The sequence below is a fragment of the Mirounga angustirostris genome, unplaced genomic scaffold, assembly GCF_029215605.1.
Source record: "Mirounga angustirostris isolate CCGP_5_RB_7025 unplaced genomic scaffold, mMirAng1.0.hap1 SCAF_11, whole genome shotgun sequence".
Taxonomy (NCBI): domain Eukaryota; kingdom Metazoa; phylum Chordata; class Mammalia; order Carnivora; family Phocidae; genus Mirounga; species Mirounga angustirostris.
The window spans coordinates 94,188,842-94,202,404 of record NW_026991719.1 but is presented as its reverse complement, the minus strand read 5'-3'; the positions used below and the strand labels follow the sequence as shown (position 1 = coordinate 94,202,404).

The following is a 13,563-nucleotide window of genomic DNA, read 5'->3' as shown; positions in this document are numbered from 1 at the left end:
CTCCACGTACACCAACCGGCCCTTCCCCCAGGGCCTCTCCCTCCGCCCCTCGCCGAAGAAAAAAGGCCAAGCCCTGGCCACGGGCTCCAACATGGCGGCTCCCACGTCCCGTCCCGCCCCGCAGCTCTGCTCTCGTGGGGGAGCCCACTCCCGCTTCTGAGGCTGCCTGGCTCGGAGCCTCGTCCCCTGTGGCTCCACGTAGCCTGCCGAAAAGCAAGGGCGAGGCCCGGCAGGTTCAGCGAGCCGCCCGGCAGTGGCCATAGGCCCCTCCGGGCCTCCATCTTTACCGGCGCAGCTCTGCAGGACGCCTCAGGAGACACACTGGTCCGCTCGAGGGCCCAGAGCCCCAGCCACCCCTAGCCAGTCGGTGCCCGATCCTCCGTCCGGACTCCCCCAGAGGCCAGCGGGACCCTGAGGCCTGCAGCGGCCAGACACAAAGGTCGGCGGAGGCGGTAACACGGCCACCGGCCGTGGGGTCGGCAGTGAGGTCCGCCTCCAACGGCCCGAGGACGGAGGGGTCCCGAGCACCGGGCCCACGGCCCGCGGCCTCTCCTCACGGCCGTCCCGCCCCTCCGCCCACAAACGGGATTCCGACGTGGACCCTGGCCCACACGGGTCAGTGCGGAGGGCAGCCGGCAGCCGCACCAGGGTCGCCAAAGTGCCCCGGGCCTGGCCCAGGCTGCGTCTCGGGACCGCTCCCACGGGAGGGGGCAGGCCAGGGACGGGCCAGCCCCACGTGGGCCCCTGCTCTCCAGGACCCGGGCCTTTCCCAGCGGAGCGTGGCCGGGCCAATGCACCCCAGTGCTGCTCTTCTCTCCCCTCCATCGGCCCGGATCCTGGGGTGGACACCTCACGGTCCCTTTCAAGTGCGCCCTGACAACCCGCCTCTCGTGCCTGGGGCATAGAAGAGGAAAAAAACCACACACACACACACACACAACGAACACGATCGAAAACACATTGCACTCACAGAAACACGCGCTCACACTACTTCACGTGAACGGACGCATGCACGCACACGCTCACACAGGCACCGTCCCCCAGAAACAACGGTGGATCACAGGTGGATGTCACCCTTTTGCAAACCTCAGGAGGTGGCCCGCACAACCCACAGCAAGCGCCCGAGTAGGTGAACGACAGGTGTCCGATTCTACCCCAGCCCCTGCGCCCAAGGGCATAACGGCGCTCCTTTCGTGCACACGGGGCCCTCTCCCTGCTCTAGAATGGCACGAGGCTCGTCCAACTTCAACCGTTGGGGAACACTTTTGCTTCCTGCCCTGCTTCGCCCAGGACTCGGCCCGAGAGGCCCACCACCTCACTCTGCCCAGGGCAGGGAGCAGATATGCGGTCCCTCCGGTGGCAAGCAACACCACCCCACTCGCAAACCACCCCCACTCCCGTCTTCCACCTCCAGAGGGTCCTTCCGGTCCCTTCCCACGCCTCAGTTCTGCGAACCCTGGCTGAACGACACCCTGTTGGACACAAACCCTGCTCACTGGGAGACTCACGCCCCGAGGGCTGGGGCCGGGCTGGGGCCTGGCGGGGGTTGGCGGTGGGGGGAGAAGGAAGATGCACCAGAGGGGCTCCGTTCCTTCAGCATGGAGCCACGGGGCCCCGCAAAGAGACGCGTCCACCCCAAGACAGCCCGACACGGGCCAAGTCGGAAGTGGGCCCGCCGCACCGGTCCAGGCACGCACGCTCGCCCGCCCGCCCACCTCCCGGGCCCACGTCAAGGGAGCCAGAGCAGCGTGCGGTCACGAGTAGGGAGCCAGAGCGCCCACCGCCCCTCTGGGGGTCGCCTGCTTCCCCACGCTCCTCTCCCCTGACCCGCGCTAGGCCCGGGCCGGCTCAAGTCCAAAGGGTCATCCCGGACACTGTCACCTGTCCGGCCTTCCAAGCAGGTTTGCAGACAGTTTCCCCCCCCCCCCAACCACCCCCACCGCCACCCCAGCCCGGCTGAAATCCCCGGTCTCCGTTCTCCGGGGCCTGCCACCCACTCTAGGGATTCCCTCCGGCTCACAAAGCCAAGGCCTGAGCACCCTCGGAGCGCAGCCAGGAGCCACGGAAGACCCTCAAGTGGGGATGCGCGGCCTCGGGAAGGGAGGGCCTGGCTCCGAGAGCAGTCAACCGCCCAGACGGTCAGGGTCGCGCCAAGAGAGGCGACACAGGTGCCCCCTAGCTCAGCTGGGTCGGCACTGGGTTCGCGGTCGGCTCGCCAAACACAGTGCGGGCACGGGCCCCCCGGTACTCCACGGGGCCCAGGTCGGGAATGGTGACAGAGGCCACGGATACCCTCCCCGGGGACCGCTCCAAACCTCAAGGACCTCATCCTCCGGATTCACCACATTGACACCCACCTTCCCCACCTGGAGTCAAGAGTAGGCCAGCGAAGCCCCGCTCCTCGACCTCGGGCCCAGGGTGAACCAGTTGCTACCATCTGGGTAGGCCCCCGAGAGGGCAAGCAGGGCGGCCGACGGTTCCGGGGACCCAAGCTCTGCGGGGGCCGCTGCTGGCGCCGGGGCCCAAAGGGCGCGTGCACGCCGCCGGGCTCTCGGGCAAGGGCTGGGGGACAAGGAGAGCCAGGGGGTCAACACCGGGGTGCCCCTGGCCAAGAAGGAGGTGAGCATGCACAGCCTCTCCCTTCTCGTCCTCCTCCCTACCGCCCCCCCCCCCCGCCCCGCCCCGTCCCCTTAATACACACACTAAGGGGCTTTCTGGGAGCTGACGTGTGCGAGGAGAAGGGGCAACAGGCTGCCTTCATGCTCTCGGTCGGGGTGGTGGTGGTGGTGGACCTGTGCGGATGCTTGGGCACACGTGTGCGGGGGAAGGCACGACCCATGCCCGACCTTCCTTCCACGCGTGAGGCTACTGGGACAGCTGGGGTCTCTGCTAAGGTGTGCCCGTGTGCTCCAGTGCGGGAGCTTCCCTCGTGGCCGTGGCAGACAGGTGCCTGACTGCGGGTCCGTCTGGGCACACGGGGTTCGGCCCGCTGTCCAGGGGACGAGACTCCGCTCCCTGGAGCCCCAGAAGCGGGAATGCTCCCCTCCGCCACAGAGGCCCAGACGTGGGAGCCGCCATGTTGGAGCCAGGGAGGGTGGACACAGGCCTGGCCTTTTCTTTTTGTTTTCTTTCTGGCGTGGCCTTTTTTCTTCGGCAAAGGGCGGAGGGAGAGGCCCGTGGGGGAAGGACCGGTTGGCATCCGTGGTGCAATACTGCCATCAAGCGGAACTCCTCGGCGGTCCCCTGAGCCCCGCGCTGCGCCTGCCCCGAGTGGAGAGGCCCCGCAGTGACGTGGGAGTCCCAGGCGGGACTGGAGACGGGCCCTACCTCCGTGGCACCACCCCGCAACTGCCCCGAGGTGCAGAGCTCCCCCGGGGCTACCTGGGAGGGCTCCAGGGACGGGTAGCGGGACAGAGCGCGAGGTCCCGGTGCCCTGCGGGGCGGGCACGGGAAGCCAGGGCTCGGCACCCTGGCGGCCGCCATGTCTGGGCGGGACGAGAGGGGTGCAAGCCAGCCCGGAGCGGGAAGGAGCACCCAGCCGGGCCAGGGGCGCCAGTGAGGCCTTGGGCCCACGCGCGTTGGGTGGCCGCCGTGCCCCTTCCCCAAGGAGCCAGAGCAGGGTCGGTCTGGGAGGGCCCAGGGCCCTGATGTCCCTGCGTCCGGTTCTGAGGATCAGGTGTGGAGGCGAGCCACCCGGTGTCCAGGGACCTGGAGGGTGAGGTGGTCTCGGGAGGCGGCGGGGTAGGGGTGGGGAAGATAGTGGTGGCCGATAGCAGGAGGAGAGGAGTCCAGGAGGGACACGCCCACCCTGGGACGAGCCAAAGTGGAAGCACCAGCAGCCTCCTTAGCCGTTCTGCCCACCCCTTCCCCGCCACCGCGGCCACCAACCGCCCCCTCCCCCCCACACCAGGCCTGGGCCCACGAAGCCCTCGCCTGACACACACAGGGCAGCTGCACCGCCATCTGCAGGGGCTTCCCCGCCTCTGGCGTCTGGCGGAGGCCGGGCCCCAGTGCTCCCCCACGCAAGTCGAGGCCCAGCCGCCCCGCCCCGCCCCGCCCCGCCGAGGCGTCTGAGTTTGCACAGTGCGCGTTCTGGGCCACACGTTCCCCAACAGGACACCAGGGCGGGCAGGGCAACGACAAGGAACGGCCGGCTGGCTGGCTCTTGCCTCTGCGTCCCGATGCCACGCTTGCTTCAGAGCTGGCCGTCAACGGACCAGTGTGCGGTGCGTGTCAGAAGGGCCAGGCACCTTGGGACTGCGGGCCCCTTCTCTCCCGCCTGGGGCTCCGACTTCACTCCCAGGCCCGCCACGGCCGTGGGCTCACGGGATCCGCAGGGCAGTTCCGCTTGATGGCAGTATTGCTCCACGGCCACCAACCGGCCCTTCCCCCAGGGCCTCTCCCTCCGCCCCTCGCCGAAGAAAAAAGGCCAAGCCCTGGCCACGGGCTCCACCATGGCGGCTCCCACGTCCCGTCCCGCCCCGCCCCGTCCCGCCCCGCAGCTCTGCTCTCGTGGGGGAGCCCACTCCCGCTTCTGAGGCTGCCTGGCTCGGAGCCTCGTCCCCTGTGGCTCCACGTAGCCTGCCGAAAAGCAAGGGCGAGGCCCGGCAGGTTCAGCGAGCCGCCCGGCAGTGGCCATAGGCCCCTCCGGGCCTCCATCTTTACCGGCGCAGCTCTGCAGGACGCCTCAGGAGACACACTGGTCCGCTCGAGGGCCCAGAGCCCCAGCCACCCCTAGCCAGTCGGTGCCCGATCCTCCGTCCGGACTCCCCCAGAGGCCAGCGGGACCCTGAGGCCTGCAGCGGCCAGACACAAAGGTCGGCGGAGGCGGTAACACGGCCACCGGCCGTGGGGTCGGCAGTGAGGTCCGCCTCCAACGGCCCGAGGACGGAGGGGTCCCGAGCACCGGGCCCACGGCCCGCGGCCTCTCCTCACGGCCGTCCCGCCCCTCCGCCCACAAACGGGATTCCGACGTGGACCCTGGCCCACACGGGTCAGTGCGGAGGGCAGCCGGCAGCCGCACCAGGGTGGCCAAAGCGCCCCGGGCCTGGCCCAGGCTGCGTCTCGGGACCGCTCCCACGGGAGGGGGCAGGCCAGGGACGGGCCAGCCCCAAGTGGGCCCCTGCTCTCCAGGACCCGGGCCTTTCCCAGCGGAGCATGGCCGGGCCAATGCACCCCACTGCTGCTCTTCTCTCCCCTCCATCGGCCCGGATCCTGGGGTGGACACCTCACGGTCCCTTTCATGTGCACCCTGACAACCCGCCTCTCGTGCCTGGGGCATAGAAGAGGAAAAAACCACACACACACACACACACACACACACACAAACACTACGAACACGCTGGAAAACACATTGCACTCACAGAAACACGCGCTCACACTACTTCATGTGAACGGACGCATGCACGCACACGCTCACACAGGCACCGTCCCCCAGAGACAACGGTGCATCACAGGTGGATGTCACCCTTTTGCAAACCTCAGGAGGTGGCCCGCACAACCCACAGCAAGCGCCCGAGTAGGTGAACGACAGGTGTCCGATTCTACCCCAGCCCCTGCGCCCAAGGGCATAACGGCGCTCCTTTCGTGCACACGGGGCCCTCTCCCTGCTCTAGAATGGCACGAGGCTCGTCCAACTTCAACCCTTGGGGAACACTTTTGCTTCCTGCCCTGCTTCGCCCAGGACTCGGCCCGAGAGGCCCACCACCTCACTCTGCCCAGGGCAGGGAGCAGATATGCGGTCCCTCCGGTGGCAAGCAACACCACCCCACTCGCAAACCACCCCCGCTCCCCGTCCTCCACCTCCAGAGGGTCCTTCCGGTCCCTTCCCACGCTTCGGTTCTGCAGACCCTGGCTGAACGACACCCTGTTGGACAGAAACCCTGCTCACCTGGGAGACTCACGCCCCGAGAGCTGGGGCCGGGCTGGGGCCTGGCCGCGGCTGGCGGTGGGGGGAGAAGGAAGATGCACCAGAGGGGCTCCGTTCCTTCAGCATGGAGCCACGGGGCCCCGCAAAGAGACGCGTCCACCCCAAGACAGCCCGGCACGGGCCAAGTCGGAAGTGGGCCCGCCGCACCGGTCCAGGAACGCACGCTCGCCCGCCCGCCCACCTCCCGGGCCCACGTCAAGGGAGCCAGAGCAGCGTGCGGTCACGAGTAGGGAGCCAGAGCGCCCACCGCCCCTCTGGGGGTCGCCTGCTTCCCCACCCTCCTCTCCCTGACCCGCGCTAGGCCCGGGCCGGCTCAAGTCCAAAGGGACATCCCGGACACTGTCACCTGTCCGGCCTTCCAAGTAGGTTGGCAGACAGTTTCCCACCCCCCCCCCCAAACACCGCCACCCCAGCCCGGCTGAAATCCCCCGTCTCCGTTCTCCGGGGCCTGCCACCCACTCTAGGGATTCCCTTCCGCTCACAAAGCAAAGGTCTGAGCACCCTCGGAGCGCAGCCAAGAGCCACGGAAGACCCTCAAGTGGGGATGCGCCGCCTCGGGAAGGGAGGGCCTGGCTCCGAGAGCAGTCAACCGCTCAGACGGTCGGGTCGCGCGAAGGGAGGCGACACAGGTGCCCCCTAGCTAGGCTGGGTCGGCACTGGGTTCGCGGTCGGCTCGCCAAACACAGTGCGGGCACGGGCCCCCCGGTACCCCACGGGGCCCAGGTCGGGAATGGTGACAGAGGCCACGGATACCCTCCCCGGGGACCGCTCGAACCCTCAAGAACCTCATCCTCCGGATTCACCGCATCGACACCCACCTTCCCCACCTGGAGTCAAGAGTAGGCCAGCGAAGCCCCGCTCCTCGACCTCGGGCCCAGGGTGAACCAGTTGCTGCCATCTGGGTAGGCCCCCGAGAGGGCAAGCAGGGCGGCCGACGGTTCCGGGGACCCAAGCTCTGCGGGGGCCGCTGCTGGCGCCGGGGCCCAAAGAGCTCGTGCACGTCGCCGGGCTCTCGGGCAAGGGCTGGGGGACAAGGACAGCCAGGGGGTCAACACCGGGGTGCCCCTGGCCAAGAAGTAGGTGAGCATGCACAGCCTCTCCCTTCGCGGCCTCCTCCCTACCGCCCCCCCCCCCCGCCCCGCCCTGTCCCCTTCACACACACACTAAGGGGCTTTCTGGGAACTGACGACATGTGCGAGGAGAAGGGGCAACAGGCTGCCTTCACGCACTCGGTCGGGGTGGTGGTGGTGGACCTGTGCGGATGCTTGGGCACACGTGTGCGGGGGAAGGCACGACCCATGCCCGACCTTCCTTCCACGCGTGAGGCTACTGGGACAGCTGGGGTCTCCGCTAAGGTGTGCCCGTGTGCTCCAGTGCGGGAGCTTCCCTCGTGGCCGTGGCAGACAGGTGCCTGACTGCGGGTCCGTCTGGGCACACGGGGTTCGGCCCGCTGTCCAGGGGACGAGACTCCGCTCCCTGGAGCCCCAGAAGCGGGAATGCTCCCCTCCGCCACAGCGGCCCAGACGTGGGAGCCGCCATGTTGGAGCCAGGGAGGGTGGACACAGGCCTGGCCTTTTCTTTTTGTTTTCTTTCTGGCGTGGCCTTTTTTCTTCGGCAAAGGGCGGAGGGAGAGGCCCGTGGGGGAAGGGCCGGTTGGCATCCGTGGTGCAATACTGCCATCAAGCGGAACTCCTCGGCGGTCCCCTGAGCCCCGCGCTGCGCCTGCCCCGAGTGGAGAGGCCCCGCAGTGACGTGGGAGTCCCAGGCGGGACTGGAGACGGGCCCTACCTCCGTGGCACCACCCCGCAACTGCCCCGAGGTGCAGAGCTCCCCCGGGGCAACCTGGGAGGGCTCCAGGGACGGGTAGCGGGACAGAGCGCGAGGTCCCGGTGCCCTGCGGGGCGGGCACGGGAAGCCAGGGCTCGGCACCCTGGCGGCCGCCATGTCTGGGCGGGACGAGAGGGGTGCAAGCCAGCCCGGAGCGGGAAGGAGCACCCAGCCGGGCCAGGGGCGCCAGTGAGGCCTTGGGCCCACGCGCGTTGGGTGGCCGCCGTGCCCCTTCCCCAAGGAGCCAGAGCAGGGTCGGTCTGGGAGGGCCCAGGGCCCTGATGTCCCTGCGTCCGGTTCTGAGGATCAGGTGTGGAGGCGAGCCACCCGGTGTCCAGGGACCTGGAGGGTGAGGTGGTCTCGGGAGGCGGCGGGGTAGGGGTGGGGAAGATAGTGGTGGCCGATAGCAGGAGGAGAGGAGTCCAGGAGGGACACGCCCACCCTGGGACGAGCCAAAGTGGAAGCACCAGCAGCCTCCTTAGCCGTTCTGCCCACCCCTTCCCCGCCACCGCGGCCACCAACCGCCCCCTCCCCCCCACACCAGGCCTGGGCCCACGAAGCCCTCGCCTGACACACACAGGGCAGCTGCACCGCCATCTGCAGGGGCTTCCCCGCCTCTGGCGTCTGGCGGAGGCCGGGCCCCAGTGCTCCCCCACGCAAGTCGAGGCCCAGCCGCCCCGCCCCGCCGCGCCGAGGCGTCTGAGTTTGCACAGTGCGCGTTCTGGGCCACACGTTCCCCAACACAGCACCAGGGCGGGCAGGGCAACGACAAGGAACGGCCGGCTGGCTGGCTCTTGCCTCTGCGTCCCGATGCCACGCTTGCTTCAGAGCTGGCCGTCAACGGACCAGTGTGCGGTGCGTGTCAGAAGGGCCAGGCACCTTGGGACTGCGGGCCCCTTCTCTCCCGCCTGGGGCTCCGACTTCACTCCCAGGCCCGCCTCGGCCGTGGGCTCACGGGATCCGCAGGGCAGTTCCGCTTGATGGCAGTATTGCTCCACGGCCACCAACCGGCCCTTCCCCCAGGGCCTCTCCCTCCGCCCCTCGCCGAAGAAAAAAGGCCAAGCCCTGGCCACGGGCTCCACCATGGCGGCTCCCACGTCCCGTCCCGCCCCGCCCCGTCCCGCCCCGCAGCTCTGCTCTCGTGGGGGAGCCCACTCCCGCTTCTGAGGCTGCCTGGCTCGGAGCCTCGTCCCCTGTGGCTCCACGTAGCCTGCCGAAAAGCAAGGGCGAGGCCCGGCAGGTTCAGCGAGCCGCCCGGCAGTGGCCATAGGCCCCTCCGGGCCTCCATCTTTACCGGCGCAGCTCTGCAGGACGCCTCAGGAGACACACTGGTCCGCTCGAGGGCCCAGAGCCCCAGCCACCCCTAGCCAGTCGGTGCCCGATCCTCCGTCCGGACTCCCCCAGAGGCCAGCGGGACCCTGAGGCCTGCAGCGGCCAGACACAAAGGTCGGCGGAGGCGGTAACACGGCCACCGGCCGTGGGGTCGGCAGTGAGGTCCGCCTCCAACGGCCCGAGGACGGAGGGGTCCCGAGCACCGGGCCCACGGCCCGCGGCCTCTCCTCACGGCCGTCCCGCCCCTCCGCCCACAAACGGGATTCCGACGTGGACCCTGGCCCACACGGGTCAGTGCGGAGGGCAGCCGGCAGCCGCACCAGGGTCGCCAAAGCGGCCCCGGGCCTGGCCCAGGCTGCGTCTCGGGACAGGTCCATGGCGCATGGCTGTCTGAGGATTCTCAATGTCCTGGCATTGCCATGAACCTATCAAGGGCTGCCTCTCTTACAAGGGAGTTCTGCAGGAGTCTTCAAGAGTCAACTTTATGTTAGGTTCGTACAACAACCCTAGTTTTTGTTGGTGGTGTTGAATCTTCTTTTCAAGAGTTTAAAATCTCACTAATAGTCCTCTTGTAGTCTGCAGGGCGAGCCTTGTCTGGAGTCATCTGATTTATATATCAGAGCCAGAAAGTGATTTAGTAGGGGTTGAGGGTCAGTGTCCTTTTCTCATTTTTCTCAAGGTCTGAATTTAATATATTCACCTCATTTTCACCATATAAAAGCCAACTTCTAGGCAATAATAAATAATCCCGTCTGCTTAAAAATGCGTGTGTGTATATATATATATAAGATATATACATTATATATATATATGTATTTGTAAAAAATTCATAGAATAGTTTTAATACCATTTAATTGTTGAAAATCATACAGCCAATAGTAGCATTTGAATACAGTGAGGAGTAGTTTATTTAGCAGTGGTTACCTTTTTTTTATGATTTTATTTATTGATTTGACAGAGAGAGAGCCCAAGGAGAGGGAGAGGCAGAGGGAGAAGCGGACTCCCCACGGAGCAGGGAGCCAGGAGCCCCATGGGGGGCTGGATCCTAGGACGCTGGGACCATGACCCACACCGGAAGGGAGACACTTCACCGGCTGAACATCCGTGTCCTGGTTATGCCCAGGTTACCTTCTTTTTAGTAGCAAATATATCTCTTTAGTCCATGAAATATAAGCGTAATAGAAGTATATTAAGTTTTTTTTAATCCCCTTTAATGCCTAGGTCATAGGTTCCAGTTTTAAAATCCATCTTTTATATATTAATAATGGGATCTACATTCTTTCAGTATGAATTGATATATTCATCTCCTGGAGTCCTTGAATCAAAGTCTTTTGAACACATTTATTTTCCATAATAGTCTATTTAGCCCTCTTTTCCTTGCTTCCAGTCTATTCCAAATTCCTCCTGTTTACAGGAGGTCTACATTGTCTATCTTCATCACACCCTGTTGTTAATTTTGGTGGAAATGACATACTGAGAACATCTTGCTCAGAATTGGGTAGGGACCTTGAGTTCATTTCTGACAGGAACTTGTTGCTAGTTTAGTAAATAAGTTCTTAGCATTTTTCCCTACTTAATATTAACCTTCAAAATTTTTACAATCATATAAGTGTATAAAAACCGAGAGATTTAGTTTTCAGTCCACCTCCAATGAGGTGTTAAAAAATGTAGTGACATTTCAACTCTGCAAGAATGAATATTATAATCCTCAAAACCAAAAGACAACAGATTGGAGGAAGATATTTGCAAATGACACCTCAGATAAAGGGCTAGTATCCAAAAATCTATAAAGAACTTATCAAACTCAACACCAAAAGAACAAATAATCCAATCAAGAAATAGGCAGAAGACATGAACAGACATTTCTCCAAAGAAGACATCCAAATGGCCAAGACACATGAAAAAAAGCTCAACATCACTTGGCATCAGGGAAATACAAATCAAAACCACAATGAGACACCACCTCACACTAGTCAGAAAGGCTAAAATTAACATGTCAGGAAATGACAGGTATTGGCAAGGATGTGGAGAAGGGGGAACCCTCCTACATTGTTGGTGGGAATGCAAGCTCGTACAGTCACTCTGGAAAACGGTATGGAGGTTCCTCAGAAAGTTGAAAATGGAGCTACCCTACGACCCAGCAATTGCACTACAAGGTATTTACCCCAAAGATACAAATGTAGTGATCCAAAGGGGCATCTGCACCTCGATGTTTATAGCAGCAGTGTCCACAATAGCCAAACTGTGGAAAGAGCTCAAATGTCCATCAACAGATGAATGGATAAAGAAGATGTCATATATATATATAAAGACACACACATACACACACAATGGAATATTACGCAGCCATCAAAAAATGAAATCTTGCCATTTGCAACGATGGGGATGGAACTAGAGGGTATTATGCTAAGTGAAATAAGTCAATCAGAGAAAGAATTCTATGATCTCACTGATATGTGGAATTTAAGAAACAAGGCAGAGGATCATAGGGGAAGAGAGGAAAAAATGAAACAAAATGAAATCAGAGAGGGAGACAAATCATAAGAGACTCTTAATCACAGGAAAGAAAATGAGGGTTGCTGGAGGGGAAGGGGGTAGAGGGATGAGGTAACTGGGTGATGGACATTGGGGAGGCTATGTGTTCATGAGCACTGGGTATAAGACTGATGAATGACAGACTTATATCCCTGAAACAAATAATACATTATATGTTTTTAGTTGAATTTAAATAAAATTTTAAAAATAGAATGAATATTGTAAGGCCAAACTTTTTAAAGACATTGATTTATAACTTTTTCCCCCCAACTTTACCCAACCAGTGCTCAAAAATCTGATCCTCAGAGGGGTATGGTTTAAAATGTTGTAACCTTTTGAAGGGTCGATTACATTGTGGAGAATATACCATTCACTGATATTGAGAAAGTTAACAACTATCTTGGTAACCAAAGGCTTTACTGATTTCTAAAAGCCAATTCCATGAATAAATGGCCAGTTAAAAATAAAGTGGACAGGATTTTAACATACCAATAGTCAAAGATTACATGCTTAGGCATACACTAAAAGTTACATGAAAATCTACTGAAGGGCAACCTTAAAATTCCTGAACGATAGAAAAGTAGACTTTAAGAAGCATAAAGTTGTACTTTATTTTTGAATAAGGAGACTTTATCTGATGAACATTTCAATTTTTCATCAGTTAATTCATCAATCTATTCTTTTTTTTAAGATTTTATTTATTTATTTGACAGAGAGAACAAGCAGGGGAAGCAGCAGAAGGAGAGGGAGAAGCAGGCTTCCCGCTGAGCAGGGTGCCCGATGCAGGGCTGGATCCCAGGACTTTGGGATCATGACCTAAGCCAAAGGCAGATGCTTAATGGACTGAGTCACCCAAGCGCCCCTCATCAATCTATTCTAATGCTAAGAAAAATACAAAAGACTTTTAAATGTTTTGTTGCTCGTTTGCATTGTTTGTAAGGGAAAATAAACAGGCAGGAATGTTTTGGAGCATTATGACAATTGAGAGCCATGTCAATTGTAAGAACTGGTCTTGCCACATGTGAAAATATATAGTACAACACAAAATCCACGAATAAACCTGAAGTCACACAAAAATTTAGTATACAATGAGGCAGCCTCCCAAATCAGTAAGAGTGGTCTGCCTTGGGATAAAGGGGTAGCCATCTGCAATAGGCTGTTAGTTTCACAAAGCTCACAATAAACCAGGATAAACTCTACATGGAACTCCAGAAGTCCTGGAGGAAATAATGTGCACATTCCTTTATAACTCTGGAGCAGGAAAAGCCTTTGGTACCTTTGACTCAAAAGTCCGTTGAAAAAAACGGGTAAATGTGAACACATAAAATTCACCATGTTAAAGAAGAAAAACCATAATCAAAATTAGAAAAGCACTGAGAGGAAAAAATATTTTCAATTCACTTTAGTAGTCTTCCTAATATATAGCATGAGCTCCTAGCTATCATATAAGAGAAAGATTAGCAACTAGCAAATAGAAAGAGATATTAACAGTTCACAAAAACAGAACTCTTAAATTTACAAAACGATTCCTCAGGCACTGGTATAAGGGAAATACAAACAGAAACTACACTTCTGTATAATTTCTTATCTATTACGAGTTCCCAACCAAGACGGGCCCATCTGAGGGGGCTGTATTACCTTCCATTTCCCAACCTCCCTTAGGTCTGCATTGTTGCAAGTGCCCTTTACCCATTAAATGGTTATAATCCTCCTGTAAACAAAGTACTGTCCTTCGTATGAAAATCCCTGACCTTTTCTATCTCGATTGCCCTCCCTTGCCATCAAAATTTCTCTGAACAAGTCATTTGAATTTTTCAATTTTGGAAATAAGGCCAATCCTCCGCCTGTCAGCAACAAGCGTGTACCCACGCACACGCCCCCCCTCCCCCAGCCTTATCGGTGGGGTCTAAAAGTAACCAGGTTGTTTTCCTTTTGGACTT

The 13,563-nt window shown here is 59.9% G+C and overlaps 1 long non-coding RNA gene across 3 annotated transcripts in view; it reads right to left on the bottom strand.

Moving 5' to 3' along the window:
- LOC123848942 (uncharacterized) overlaps window positions 1–13,563 on the bottom strand; it is a 60,753-nt gene that overhangs the window by 45,249 nt on the left and 1,941 nt on the right. The window lies entirely within an intron of this gene.